The sequence below is a fragment of the Delphinapterus leucas genome, unplaced genomic scaffold (assembly GCF_059928025.1).
Source record: "Delphinapterus leucas isolate spDelLeu-1000000601 "Yukka" unplaced genomic scaffold, BTC_Dleu_Yukka2 spDelLeu_asBTCV2_sq25, whole genome shotgun sequence".
NCBI classification, from domain to species: domain Eukaryota; kingdom Metazoa; phylum Chordata; class Mammalia; order Artiodactyla; family Monodontidae; genus Delphinapterus; species Delphinapterus leucas.
The window spans coordinates 4,693,759-4,709,770 of record NW_028322234.1 but is presented as its reverse complement, the minus strand read 5'-3'; positions in this window follow the sequence as shown (position 1 = coordinate 4,709,770).

Here is a 16,012-nt window from a genome sequence, read left to right as displayed (position 1 = left end):
CATGCAGGCTCAGTGACCATGGCTCACGGGCCTAGCCACTCCACGGCATGTGGGATCTTCCCAGACCAGGGCACGAACCTGTGTCCCCTGCATCGGCAGGCGGACTCTCAACCACTGTGCCACCAGGGAAGCCCCGATACTTAACATTTCTGGTAAGGCCTGGTTAGTGGTGATGAACTCCTTTAATTTTGCTTTTGTGGGAAATACTTTATCTTTCCTTCAAGTCTCAGTGATAACCTTGCTGAGTAGAGTAGTCTTTGTTGTAAAGTGTTTCCTTTCAGCACTTTAAATACATCATACGTCTCCACCAGGCCTGGCTCTTGCTGAAAAATCAGCTGATAGCCTCATCAGTTTTTCCTTGCATGTGACTAGTTCTGTTTCTCTGGCTACCTTTAAAATTCTTCCTTTAACTTTTGCCATTTTAATTATGATATGTCTTGGTGTGGATCTCTTTGGGTTCATCATGTTTGGGACTCTGTGCTTCTTAGACCTAGGTATTCTCCCCACATTAGGGAAGTTTTTACCTATTATTTCTTCAAATAAAATTTTTGCCACTTTCTCTCTCTCTTCTCTTTCTGGGATTTCTATAATGCATATGTTGACATTTTTGACATTCTCTCAGAAGTCCCTTAAACTATTCCTCAAATTTTAGTTAGTTTGTTTTTTTTTTCCTGTTCTGATTGAGGATTTCCCACTATTGTCTTCCAAGTAGCTTATGAATTCTTCCATATCACCCAATCTGTTGTTTTCACAGTGTATTTTTCACTCTAGTTATTGTATTCTTCAGCTGGTTTGGCTCTAACTCGGTTGAAGTTCTCACTGAGTTCCTGCATTTTCCCCTGAGTTTGGTGAGCATCTTTATGATCATTACGGAAACCCTTTATTAGGCAAATTACTTATCTCCATTTCATTAGATTATCTTGTTCTTTTGTTTGGAACATATTCCTCTGCCTCCTCATTTTGTTTGACTTTCTGTGTTTGTTTCTATGAACTTGGTAAACTAGTCTCCTCTTCTAGTCTTGAAGGCATGGCCTTGTGTAGGAACACCCCATATGTAGACTACATGTTCCTGATTCTCATCAGGCTGGATGGGGCTGGAGCAGGCACAAGCCAGTGTTTCCTGGGATGTGCAAGGCCTGAGTCACCTTTGTAGGACAACTGTTTCTGGAGTGGTTATGAATGGGGGGTTGGTCACCAAGGTCACCTTTGTGGGATGGATGTAGCTGGAGTAGGTGCAGGCTGGAGGAGCTTTCTCAAGGTGTGCTGGAATGAGCCAGGGCTGCCTTGGTGGACATTACATCTGGAGTGGGCACAAGCCAGGTTTTTCACGGGGTGTGCTGAGCTGGGACAGGGCGACCTTGGCAGAATGGCTGGGGCTAGAATGGGCACTAGCTGGGGTTTTTCACAGGGTATACTCGGCCAGCCTGGTGAAAGTGAAACTTGGTGGGGTGGCTGTAGCTGAGTAAGTGCAGGCCAGACTTTTCTCAGAGTGCACTGGGCTGGGCTGAGGTTGCCTTGCGCACTCAGGTTGCCATGGCTGGAGCTAGGGTGAGCATGAGTGATAGAAGTCCCTGGACATGCCAGGCCAGCTGTGGTTGTCTTGATGGGGTGGCTGGTGCTGAAGCAGGCACGGGCTGTGAGGCAAGCTGGGGCAGCCTTGTCAGGGTTGCTGGAGCACCGGGAACCTTTCAGACTACTGCCTCTGTACTGGGACTTGGAGTGAGTTGGTTTGTGCACAACCCCATTAATAGCAGGATCCTGGTTTCCTACAACTTTCTGGCTTTCCTGGGTGTAAGCCCTGCTGGTTTTCAAAGCCTGGCATTTTGGAGGCTCAACTTCTGGGCCAGGCCCCCAGGGCTGGTATGCATGATGCAAACTTCCTAGTTCACGATATCCTCTCATGCTTGTGGGTCACTGCACCAGGGGTGTGCGTACTGACTAGATTGTGCCTTTGTCCTTCCTACCTGTCTCAATGTGTTTTTTTCTTAATATCCTTAATCGTAGATATTTGCTCTACCAATCTTCAAGTCATTCTCAGAGACAGTCATTCTATATGTATTTGTAGTTTTGGTGTGTCCATAGGAGGAAATCAGCTCAGGATATTTCTACTCTGTCATTCAGATCCTACCCATATATGTTTCCTTTTCATTTTGTTAATTGTTTCTTTCTCACGGCAGAAGCTTTTTATTTTGGTGTAGTTCCACTCATTGATTTTTTTCTTTCATTCTTTTTACTTTTGGTGTCATATTCAAAAAAATCACTGCCAATGTTGAAGAGCTTTCCCCCCATGTTTGCTTTCAGGTGTTTTGTGGTATCAAGTTTTATGTTTAAGTCTTTGATCTATGTTGAGTCAATTTTTGTGAGTGGTGCAAGATAAGAGTCCAATTTTATTTTCCTTCATGTTTTCACCACACCGTTTGTTGAAGAGACTAACCTTTCCCTCTTGGGTGTTCTTCACTCTCTTGTCAAATATAAGTTGCCTGCATTTATTGGGGTTTAATTCTGAGGGCTCTATTCAGTTCTAATTGTCTCTGGGTCTTTTTTTTTTTTTTTTTTTTTTGCGGTACGCGGGCCTCTCACTGCTGTGGCCTCTCCCGTTGCGGAGCACAGGCTCCGAACGCGCAGGCTTAGCAGCTATGGCTCTGCGCCATGTGGGCTCTTCCCGGACCGGGGCACGAACCCGTGTCCATTGCATAGGCAGGTGGACTCTCAACCACTGCACCGCCAAGGAAGCCCTCTGGGTCTATTTTTATGTCAGTACCGTGCTGTTTTAAATTCTATAGCTTTGAAATCAGGAAGTGTGATGTCTGTTTTTTTCTTCTTTCTCATGATTGCTTTGGCTATTTGGGGTCTTTTGTGGTTCCATACACATTTAGCATTCTTTTTTCTATTTGTGTGATAAATGTCATTGGGCCCTTTGGTTTTGGATAGGTGAGGTTGTCAGGAAAGCAAATGATGAGGGCCAGTTAGTAAGAAGTTGGAGGCATGGCAGCAGAGACAGATGGCAAGAAGCATGACGACAAGGAAATTTCCCAGGAGCTTGCTTTCCTTCCAGCCACCCATTTCTGGTTCTGACCCCCATGTATCCCTCATGACTATGCCCAGAGCTTTTCTAGTGACCACAGTCTGTGCTTCTCATTTCCACTCAGCCTTAAGTCAGTGAGTTTTTCCAACTTGATCTTTCTCAGCTGCTCCTGGCTTGAGCTGGCTGGGCTCCTGGGGCTTGGATGTATCAAAGAAGGGCCTGGGATGTGATTTTTTTAGACCTACTTGGTGCTGAGGCCTCAAGCTGCATTCAGGCTAGGCTTCTTTCCTTAGGCTCCTGGGGAGTGCAAAGCCTAGAGGAGGTTACCAGGAGAGCCCAGGCCTAAGTGAAAGAAACATCTGGAAGAAATGCACAGGGATTTTTGAGAGGGCAAAAGAGGAAGAGGACAAAGCAAACAAAAAAGTGATAGTGATTGCATTGAATCTATAGATGGTTTGGGGCAGCATGGATATTTTAACAATATTAACTCTTCCAATTCATGAACACAGATATTTTTCTATTTGTTTCTGTCTTCTTTGGTTTCTTTCAACAAAGTCTTGTAGTTTTCATTGTACAAAACTTTTCACTTCTTTGTATTCCTAAGTATTTTATTGTTTTTGATGTTATTGTGAATATGATAGCTTTTTAAAATTTCTTTTTCAGATGTTTCATTGCTATTATATAGAAATGCAACTGATTTCTGTGTATTGACCTTATATGCTGTAACTTGACTGAATTCATTGATTATATCCTATAGCTTTTTCATTGAATCTTCTAGATTTTCAATATGTAAGATCATGTCATCTGCAAATAATGACAATTTTATTTCTTATATTTCTTTGCCTTGCCTGATTGCTATAGCTAGGACTTCCTTCCAATACTATGTTGAATAATAGTGGTAAGCCTGGGCACCCTCGTCTTGTTCCTAACCTTACAGGAAAATCTTTCAATTTTTCCATTTTATAATTTAAAAATAAATTATACTCCATTGAGTATGTTAGCTCTGGGGTTGTCATATAGTATTTATTATGTTGATATATGTTTCTTTTATATCTAATATGTTGAGGCGTTTTGTCATGAAAAGATGTATTTTCTCAAATACTTTTCTGCATCTATTGAGGTGATCCTATAATTTTTATTTTTCATTCCACTAATGTGGGGTATCACATTTATTGATTTGCATATGTTGGATTATCTTTGCATCCTAGGGATAAATTCTACTCGGTTATGGTGTATAATCTTTTTTTTTTTTTTTTTTTTTTTTTTTGCGGTACACGGGCCTCTCACTGTTGTGGCCTGTCCCGTTGCGGAGCACAGGCTCCGGACGCGCAGGCTCAGCGGCCATGGCTCACGGGCGCAGCCGCTCCGCGGCACGTGGGATCTTCCCGGACCGGGGCACGAACCCGCGTCCCCTGCATCGGCAGGCGGACTCTCAACCACTGCGCCACCAGGGAAGCCCGGTGTATAATCTTTTTAATGAGTTTTCAAATTTTGTTTGTTAGTATTTTTTGAGAATTTTTCATCTTTGTTAATCAGGGGTAATGGTCTATAGTTTTCCATTCTTTTAGTGTTCTTATCAGGCTTTGGTGTCAGGATAATTCTGGCTTTATAAATTGAGTTTGGAAGTGTTCCCTCCTCTTCAGTGTTTTGGAAGAGTTTGAGAAGGATTGTCATTACTTCTTTAAATATGTGGTAGAATTTGCCAGTAAAGCCGTCTGGTCCCGGTGGTTTCTGTGTTAGGAGGTTTCTGGAATGTTCTAGAGATATTTGTTAGTTCCATTTATTATATTGTACAGTTTAAGTGTATTTTTCCACTCTGATTTTCTGTCAGGATAATCTATCCATTGTTGAAAGTGAGATATTTAAGTCCCTACTATTTTTTAACATCATTATTATTTATTTATTTTTAATTTACTTTGTATACAGCAGGTTCTCTTGGTTACCGATTTTATACGTATTAGTGTATATATGTCAATCCCAATCTCCCAATTCATCCCACAACCATCACCCCCTACCCCTGCTTTCCCCTTTTGGTGTCCATATGTTTGTTTTCTACATCTGTGTCTCTATTTCTACCTTGCAAACTGGTTTTTCTGTAACATTTTTCTAGATTCCACATATATGCGTTAATATATGATATTTGTTTTTCTCTTTCTGACTTACTTCACTCTGTATGACGGTCTCTATGTCCATCCACGTGTCTACAAATGACTCAGTTTCGTTCCTTTTTTATGGCAGAGTAATATTCCATTGTATATATGTACCATGGCTTCTTTATCTATTAGTCTGTCAGTGGGCATTTAGGTTGCTTCCATGACCTGGCTACTGTAAATAGTGCTGCAATGAACATTGGGGTGCATGTGTCTTTTTTTTTTTTATAAGTAAATATGTTTATTTTTATAGAAACTGTATCAAAGTTTTAAACAACTATTGACTACTAAAAATCAGGAGTGATCCAGGAAAAGTCTTTTTGAGAACTGGACTGAACAATGGTTATAGCTTGTTGAAATTTTTTTTTTAACATCTTTATTGGGGTATAATTGCTTTACAATGGTGTGTTAGTTTCTGCTTTATAACAAAGTGAATCAGTTATACATATACATATGTTCCCATATCTCTTCCCTCTTGCATCTCCCTCCCTCCCACCCTCCCTATCCCACCCCTCCAGGCGGTCACAAAGCACCGAGCCGATATCCCTGTGCTATGCGGCTGCTTCCCACTAGCTATCTACCTCACGTTTGGTAATGTATATATGCCCATGCCTCTCTCTCACTTTTTCACGGCTCACCCTTCCCCCTCCCCATATCCTCAAGTCCGTTCTCCAGTAGTTCTGTGTCTTTATTCCTGTCTAGGTTCTTCATGACATTTTTTTTTTCTTAAATTCCATATATGTTTTTCTCTGGGTATATGCCCATTTCCTGTCTCTATACTTTGTTTATACCACATTCTCTACCTAGAGGCCTGGAAGACCTGTTGAAATCACCTGCCTTTCACATCCAGAGCAACCTAAGTTTCTGATGATCACAGATAAAAGAGATCAGCCTTCACAGTTGTTAACATGACCATTTTTGTTCTGGAAATTTGTGTCTTCCTAAATTTACAACTCTTTGGACATAACTGTAAGTTCCTTTAATAATCACTCTCTCTTTTCTAACCACTGCTTCTTAACTATCATGTTATCTCCATTCTTGGACTTACTTCTTGACATACAATAGTACCTAATTGAACCAATCTTTAAAAGAAGTTCTAAACATGATAGGTATAATGTCAGCATCCTTAGACATCTAAAAATATACTTATTTTCTTTCATATATTAATGATAATTGCCTGGATAATAAATCCTAGGTTCTCGCTTGCCTTTTTTAGGACTTTGAAAATATACTTCATTTTCTCCTGTATTCATTATTAAAGATGAGCTGTCTGAAGTCCACCTATTTTTTATCCTTTTAAAAAAGAAAAATTGTAGATGGCTTTCTGTATCCTTGGGATTGTAACACTTTTTCCAGGGTCTGTATAAGTGCTAGTCTTTTCTCAGTTATGTTGCTCAATCCACAGAGCTCCTTTAAGTATAAAAAAGTATGTTTTCTTCAAAGCAAGAAGATTCTTTTCTTATTTTTTAATTTTGCCCCTACTCCTACCTTTTAATCTATTTCTATCTGTAACTCTTTAGGAAGAGCTGAGGCTCAGGCTTCGGAGTTCAGATCCCAGGGAGAGGACTGGGGTTGGCTGCGTGAACACAGCCTAAAGGGAGCTAGTGTGCCACACCTAGCATGGAGGGAGTCCGGGAAAAAGTCTGGAACTGCCTAAGAGGCAAGAGACCATTGTTTCAGGGTGCACAAAGAGTGGGGATTCAGAGCAATGCCTAAACGAGCTCCAGAGAGGGACGTGAGCTGCGGCTATCAGTGTATACACCAGAGATGGGCGTTAAATGATAAGGCTGTTGCTGCAGCCTCCAAGAAGCCTGTGTGCAAGCACAGGTCACTATCCACACCTCCCCTCCCAGGATCCTGTGCAGCCTGCCACTGGCAGAGTCCCGTGATCCAGGGACAACTTCCCCAGGAGAACACACGGCATGCCTCAGGCTGTTGCAACGTCATGCCGGCCTCTGCCACCACAGGCTCACCCTGCATTCTGTACCCCTCCCTCTCCCCGGCCTGAGTGAGCCAGAGCCCCCGAATAAGCTGCTCCTTTAACTCCGTCCTGTCTGAGCAAAGAAAAGACGCCCTCAGGTGACCTACACGCAGAGGCGGGGCCAAATCCAAAGCTGAACCCCAGGAGCTGTGCGAACAAAGAAGAGAAAGGGAAATTTCCCCCAGCAGCCTCAGGAGCAGCAGATTAAATCTCCACAATCAGCTGGATATGCCCTGCATCTGTAGAATACCTGAATAGACAACGAATCATCCCAAAATTGAGGCTGTGGACTTTGGGAGCAACTGTAGACTTGGGGCTTGCTTTCTACATCTAATTAGTCTCTGGTTTTATGTTTAAATTAGTTTAGTATTTACAACTTATTATCATTGGTAGATTTGTTTATCGATTTGGTTGCTCTCTTCCTTTATTTATATATCTATATATGTTTTCCTTTTTCTCTTTTTGTGAGTGTGTATGTGTATGCTTCTCTGTGTGATTTTGTCTATATAGCTTTGCTTTTGCCATTTGCCCTAGGGTTCTGACTGTCCCTTTTTTTTTTTTGATAGGTTTTAGTGCTTTTTATCATTGGTGGATTTGTTTTTTGGTTTGGTGTTCTCTTTCTTTTTTTCTTTTTTATATTTAATTTTTAATATTTTTTTCTATTTTAATAACTTTCTTTTCTTTTTTTTTATTTGTTTATTTTTCTTTCTTTCTTCCTTTCTTTCTTTCTTTCTTTTTCTCCCTTTTCTTCTGAGCCATGTTGCTGACAGGGTCTTGTGCTCTGCCCTGGTGTCAAGCTTGAGCCTCTGAGATGGGAGAGCCGAGTTCAGTACATTGGTCCACCAGAGATCTCCTGGCTCTGCATAATACCAAAAGGCAAAAGCTCTCCCAGAGATCTCCATCTCAATGCTAAGATCCAGCTCCACTCAACGACCAGCAAGCTACAGTGCTGGACACCCTGCGCCAAACAACTAGCAGGACAGGAGCAAAAAGCACCCTTTAGAAGAGACACTGCCTAAAATCATAATAAGTTCAAATACAACCAAAAACACACCACTGGATGTGGTCCTGCCCACCAGAAAGAAAAGATCCAACCTCATCCACCAGAACACAGGCATCAGTCCCCTCCACCAGGAAGCCTACACAATCCACTGAACCAAACTTACCCACTGGGGGAAGACAGCAAAAACAATGGGAACTATGAAACTGCAGCCTGCGAAAAGGAGACTCCAAACACAGTCAGTTAAGCAAAATGAGAAGACAGAGAAATACACAGCAGATGAAGGAGCAAGGTAAAAACCCACCAGACCTAACAAATGAAGAGTAAATAGGCAGTCTACCTGAAAAAGAATTTAGAGTGATGATAGTAAAGATGATCCAAAATCTTGGAAACAGAATGGAAAAAATACAACAAATGTTTAATGAAGACCTAGAAGAACTAAAGAGCAAACAACCAATGATGAACAACACAATAAATGAAATTAAAAATTCTCTAGAAGGAATCAATACCAGAATAACTGAGGCAGAAAACAGAGAAGTGACCTGGAAGATAAAATAATGGAAATAACTACCACAGAGCAGAATAAAGGAAAAAGAAGGAAAAGAATTGAGGACAATCACAGAGACGTCTGTGACAACATTGAACACACCAACATTCAAATTATAGTGGTCTCAGAATAAGAAGAGAAAAGAAAAGGGACTGAGAAAATACTTGAAATGATTATAGTTCAAAATTTCCCTAATATGGGTAAGGAAATTGTTAATCAAGTCCAGGAATGGCAGAGAGTCCCATACAGGATAAATATAAGGATAAACACGCCAAGATGCATATTAATCAAACTACCAAAATTAGATACAAAGAAAAAATATTAAAAGCAGCAAGGGAAAAGCAACAACTAACATACAAGGGAATCCCCATAAGGTTAAAAGCTTATCTTTCAGCAGAAACTCTGCAAGCCAGAAGGGAGTGGCAGGACATATTTAAAGTGATGAAAGGGAAAAACCTACAACCATCATTACTCTATCCAGCAAGGATCTCATTCAGATTCATGGAGAAATTAAAATCTTTACAGACAAGGAAAATCTAAGAGAATTCAGCACCACCAAACCAGCTCTACAAAAAATGCTAAAGGAATTTCTCTAGGCAGGAAACACAAGAGAAGGAAAAGACTTACAATAACAAACCCAAAACAATTAAGAAAATGGTAATAGGAACACACATATTGAAAATTACCTTAAATGTAAATAGATTAAATGCTCCAACCAAAAGACACAATCTCACTGGGTGGATACGAAAACAAGACCCATATATATGCTGTCTACAAGAGACCCACTTCAGACTTAGGGACACATACAGTCAGAAATTGAGGTGATGGAAAAAGATATTCCATGCAAGTGGAAATCAAAAGAAAGCTGGAGTAGCAATTCTCATAACAGACAAAATAGACTTTAAAATAAAGACTATTACAAGAGACAAAGAAGGACACTACATAATGATCAAGGGATCAACCAAGAAGAAGATATAACAACATTGTAAATATTTATGCACCCAACATAGGAGCACCTCAATACATAAGGCACATGCTAACAGCCATAAAAGGGGAAATCGACAGTAACACAATCATAGTAGGGGACTTTAACACCCCACTTTCACCAATGGACAGATCATCTAAAATGAAAATAAATAAGGAAACACAAGCTCTAAATGATACATTAAAAAGGATGGACTTAGTTGATATTTATAGGACATTCCATCCAAAAGCAACAGAATACACTTTCTTCTCAAGTGCTCAAGGAACATTCTCCAGGATAGATCATATCTTGGGTCACAAATGAAGCCATGATAAATTTAAGAAAAGTGAAATTGTATCAAGTATCTTTTCTGACCACAATGCTCTGAGACTAGATATCAATTACAGGAAAAAATCTGTAAAAAAACCCCACAAACACATGAAGGCTGAACAATACACTACTAAATAACCAAGAGATCACTGAAGAAATCAAAGAGGAAATCAAAAAATACCTAGAAAAAAATGACAATGAAAACACGACGACCCAATACCTATGGGATGTAGCAAAAGCAGTTCTAAGAGGGAAGTTTATAGCAGTACAATCCTACCTTAAGAAACAAGAAACATCTCAAATAAACAGCCTAACCTTACACCTAAAGCAATTAGAGAAAGAACAACAACAACAACAAAAAAAAACCCCAAAGTTAGCAGAAGGAAAGAAATCATAAAGATAGGATCAGAAATAAATGAAAAAGAAATGAAGGAAATGATAGGAAAGATCAGTAAAACTAAAAGCTGGTTCTTTGAGAAGATAAACAAAATTGATAAACCATTAGTCAGACTCATCAAGAAAAAAAGGGAGAAGACTCAAATCAATAGAATTAGAAATGAAAAAGGAGAAGTATCAACTGACACTGAAGAAATACAAAGGATCATGAGAGATTAGTACAAGCAACTATATGCCAATAAAATGGAAAACCTGGTAGAAATGGACAAATTCTTAGAAAAGCACAATGTTCCGAGACTGAACCAGGAAGGAATAGAAAACATAAACAGACCAGTCACAAGCACTGAAATTGAAACTGTGATTAAAAATCTCCCAAAAGGGACTTCCCTGATGGCACAGTGGTTAAGAATCTGCCTGCTAATGTAGGGGACACGGGTTCGAGCCATGGTCCAGGAAGAACTCACATGCCATGGAGCAGCTAAGCACATGTGCCACAACTGCTGAGGCCTAAGTGCCTAGAGTCCATGCTCCGCAGCAGAGGAGGCCACTGCAGTGAGAGGCCTGTGCACTGCAGCAAAGAGTGGCCTCCACTCACCGCAACTAGAGAAAACCCATGCAGCAACGAAGACCCAATACAGCCCCCCCCAAAAAATTAATTAATTAAAAAAAATCTTCCAACACACAAAAGGCCAGGACCAGATGGCTTCACAGGCGAATTCTATCAAATATTTACAGAAGAGATAACACCTATCCTTCTCAAACTCTTCCAAAATATAGCAGAGGGAGGAACACTCCCAAACTCATCCATGAGGCCACCATCACCCCGATACCAAAACTAGACAAACATGTCACAAGAAAAGAAAACTGCAGGCCAGTATCACTGATGAACATAGATTCAAAAATCCTCAACAAAACACTAGCAAATAGAATCCAACAGGACATTAAAAGGATCATACACCATGATCAAGTGGGGTTTATCCCAGGAACGCAAGGATTCTTCAATATATGCAAATCAATCAATGTGATAAACCATATTAACAAACTGAAGGAGAAAAAACATATGATCATCTCAATAGATGCAGAAAAACTTTTGACAAAATTCAACACCCATTTATGATAAAAACCCTCCAGAAAGTAGGCATAGAGGGAACTTACCTCAACATAATAAAGGCCATATATGACAAACCCACAGCCAACATTGTTCTCAATGGTGAAAAACTGAAACCATTTCCACTAAGATCAGGAAAAAGACAAGATTTGCCCACTCTCACCACTATTTTTTTTTTTTTTCTGGTACGCGGTCCTCTCACTGTTGTGGCCTCTCCCTTTGCGGAGCACAGGCTCCGGATGTGCAGGCTCAGCAGCCATGGCTCATGGGCCCAGTCGCTCCGCGGCATATGGGATCTTCCCAGACCGGGGCATGAACCCGTGTCCCCTGCATTGGCAGGCGGACTCTGAACCACTGTGCCACCAGGGAAGCCCTCTCACCACTATTATTCAAAATAGTTTTGGAAATTTTAGCCACAGCAATCAGAGAAGAAAAAGAAATAAAAGGGATCCAAATCGGAAAAGAAGAACTAAAGCTGTCATTGTTTGCCAATGACATGATAATATACATAGAGAATCCTAAAGATAATGCCAGAAAACTACTACAGCTAATCAATGAACTTGGTAAAGTAGCAGGATACAAAATTAATGCTCAGAAATCTTTTGCACTCCTACACACTAATGATGAAAAATCTGAAAGAGAAATTAAGGAAACACTCCCATTTACCATTGCAACAAAAAGAATAAAATACCTAGGAATAAACTTACCTAAGGAGATAAAAGACCTGTATGCAGAAGACTATGACACTGATGAAAGAAATTAAAAATGATACAAACACATGGAGAGATATACCATGTTCTTGGATTGGAAGAATCAACATTGTGAAAATGACTATACCACCCAAAGCAATCAACACATTCATTGCAATCCCTAAAACTACCAATGGCATTTTTCACAGAACTAGAACAAAAAATTTCACAATTTGTATGGAAACACAAAAGACCCTGAATAGCCAAAGCAATCTGGAGAAAGAAAAATGAAGCTGGAGCAATCAGGCTCCCTGACTTCAGACTATACTACAAAGCTACTGTAATCAAGAGAGTATGGTACTGGCACAAAACAGGAATATAGATCAATGGAACAGGATAGAAAACCCAGAGATAAATCCACACACATATGGTCACCTTATCTTTGATAAAGGAGGCAAGAATATACAATGGAGAAAAGACAGCCTCTTCAATAAGTGGTGCTGGGAAAACTGGACAGCTACATGTAAAAGAATGAAATTAGACCACTCCTTAACACCATACACAAAAATAAAGTCAAAATGGATTAAAGCCGTAAAGATAAGGCCAGACACTATAAAACTCTTAGAGGAAAATGTAAGCAGAACACTCTATAACATAAATCACAACAAGATCCTTCTTGACCCTTCTCCAAGAGAAATGGAAATAAAAACAAAAATAAGCAAAGGGGACCTAAGGAAACTTAAAAGCTTTTGCACAGCAAAAGAGACCATAAACAAGACAAAAAGACAAACCTCAGAATGGAAGAAAATATTTGCTAATGAAGCATCTGACAAAGGATTAATCTCCAAAATATACAAACAGCTCATGCAGCTCAATATCAAAAAAACAAACAACCCACTCCAAAAATGGGCAGAAGACCTAAACAGACATTTCTCCAAAGAAGATATACAGATTGCCAACCAACACATGAAGGATGCTCAACATCACTCATCTTTAGAGAAATGCAAATCAAAACTACAATGAGATATCATCTCACACCAGTCTGATTGGCCATCATCAAAAAATCTACAAACAGTAAATGCTGGAGAGGGTGTGGAGAAAATGGGACCCTCTTGCACTGTTGGTGGGAATGTAAATTGATACAGCCACTGTGGAGAAAGGTATGGAGCTTGCTCAAAAAACTAAAAATAGCACCAACATATGACCCAGCAAGCCCACTACTGGGCATATACCCTGAGAAAACCATAATTCAAAAAGAGTCATGTACCACAATGTACATTGCAGCTCTATTTAACAATAGCCAGGACATGGAAGCAACCTAAGTGTCCATTGACAGATGAATGGATAAAGATGTGGCACATATGTACAATGGAATATTACTCAACCATAAAAAGAAATGAAATTGAGTTATTTGTAGTGAGGTGGATGGACCTAGAGACTGTCATACAGAATGAAGTAAGTCAGAAAGAGAAAAACAAAAACCATATGCTAACACACACATATATAGAGAATTTAAAAACAAAAATAAAGGTTCTGAAGAACCAAGGAGCAGGACAGGATAAAGACACAGACATAGAGAATGGACTTGAGGACACGGGGAGGGGGAAGGGTAAGCTGGGATGAAGTGAGAAGTGGCATGGACATATATACACTACCAAGTGAAAAATAGATAGCTAGTGGGAAGCAGCCACATAGCACAGGAAGATCAGCTCGGTGCTTTGTGACCACCTAGAGGGGTGGGATAGGGAGGGTAGGAGGGAGATGCAAGAGGGAGGAGATATGGGGATATATGTATATGTATAGCTGATTCATTTTGTTATACAGCAGAAACTAATACACACGCACCATTGGAAAGCAATTATACTCCAGTAAAAATGTTAAAAAGTATCAATTAAATCATCTGTTCTACAGTGTCATTTAAAGCTTGTGTTTCCTTATTAATTTTCTATCTTGATGATCTGCCCATTGGTGAAAGTGAGGTGTTAAAGTCCCCCACTATTATTGTGTCACTGTCGATTTCCTCTTTTACAGCTGTTAGCATTTGCCTTATATATTGTGGTACTCCTATGTTGGGTGCATATATATTTATAATTGTTATATCTTCTTGGATTGATCCTTTTTCATTATGTAGTGTCCTTCCTTTTCTCTTGTAACATTCTTCATTTTAAAGCCTATTTTATCTGAAATGAGTATTTCTAATCCAGCTTTCTTTTGATTTCCATCTGCATGAAATATTTTTCCATCCTCTCACTTTCAGTCTGTATTTGTTCCTAGGTCTGAAGTTGGTGTCTTGTAGACAGCATATATATGAGTCTTGTTTTTATATCCATTCAACTAGCCTATGTCTTTTGGTTGGAGCATTTAATCCATTCATATTTAAGGTAATTATCAATATGCATGTTTCTATTACCATTTTCTTAATTGTTTTGGGTTTGTTTTTGTAGGTCCTTTTCTTCTCTTGTGTTTCCCGCCTATAGAAATTCATTTAGCATTTGTTGTAGAGCTGGTTTGGTGGCTTTAGCTTTTGCTTGTCTGTAAAGCTTTTGATTTCTTTGTCAAATCTGAATGAGATCTTTGCTGGGTAGAGTAATCTTGGTTGTAGGTTCTTCCCTTTCATCACTTTAAATATATCGTGCCACTCCCTTCTGGCTTGTAGAGTTTCTGCTGAGAAATTAGCTGTTAACTTTATGGGAGTTCCCTTGTATGTTATTTGTTGCTTTTCCCTTGTTGATTTTAAGAATTTCTCTTTCTCTTTAAGTTTTGTCAGTTTGATTACTGTGTGTCTCAGTGTGTTTCTCCTTGGGTTTATTCTGCTTGGGTCTCTCTGCATTTTCTGGACTTGAGTGGCTATTTCCTTTCCCATGTTAGGAAGTCTTCAACTATAATCTCTTCAAATATTTTCTCTGGTCCTTTCTCTCTTCTCCTTCTGGGATCCCTATAATGTGAATGTTGTTGCATTTAATGTTGTCCCAGAGGTCTCTTAAGCTGTCTTCATTTCTTTTCATTTTTTCTTCTTTTTTCTGTTCTATGGCTGTGAATTCTATGATTCAGTCTTCCAGGTCACTTATCCTTTCTTCTGCCTCAGTTATTCTGCCATTGATCCCTTCTAGTGTATTTTTCATTTCAGTTATTGTATTGTTCATCTCTGTTTGTTTGTTCTTTAATCCTTCTAGGTGTTTGTTCTTTAATTCTTCTAGATCTTTTGTTAAACATTTCTTGCATCTTCTTGGTCTTTGCCTCCATCCCTTTTCTGAGGTCCTGGATCATCTTCACTATCATTATTCTGAATTCTTTTTCTGGAAGGTTGCTTATCTCCACTTCATTTAGTTTTTCTGGGCTTTTATCTTGTTCCTTCATCTGGTACATAGTCCTCTGCCTTTTCATTTTGTTTATCTTTCTGTGAATATGGTTTTCATTCCACAGGCTGCAGGATTGTAGTTCTTGTTTCTACTGTCTGCTGTCTGGTGGATAAGGCTATCTAAGAGGTTTGTGCAAGCTTCTTGATGGGAGGGACTGGTGGTGGGTAGAGCTGGGTGTTGCTCTGGTAGACAGAGCTCAGTAAAACTTTAATCCACTTTTCTGCTGATGGGAGGGGCTGAGTTCCCTCCCTCTTGGTTGTTTGGCCTGAGGCAACCCAGCACTGGAGCCCACAGGCTCCTCGGTGGGGCTAATGGCAGATTCCAGGAGGGCTCACACCAAGGAGTACTTCCCAGAACTTCTGCTGCCAGTGTCCTTGTCCCTGTGGTGAGCCACAGCCACCCCCCACCTCTGCAGGAGACCCTCCAACACTAGCAGGTAAGTCTGGTTCAGTCTCCTATGGGG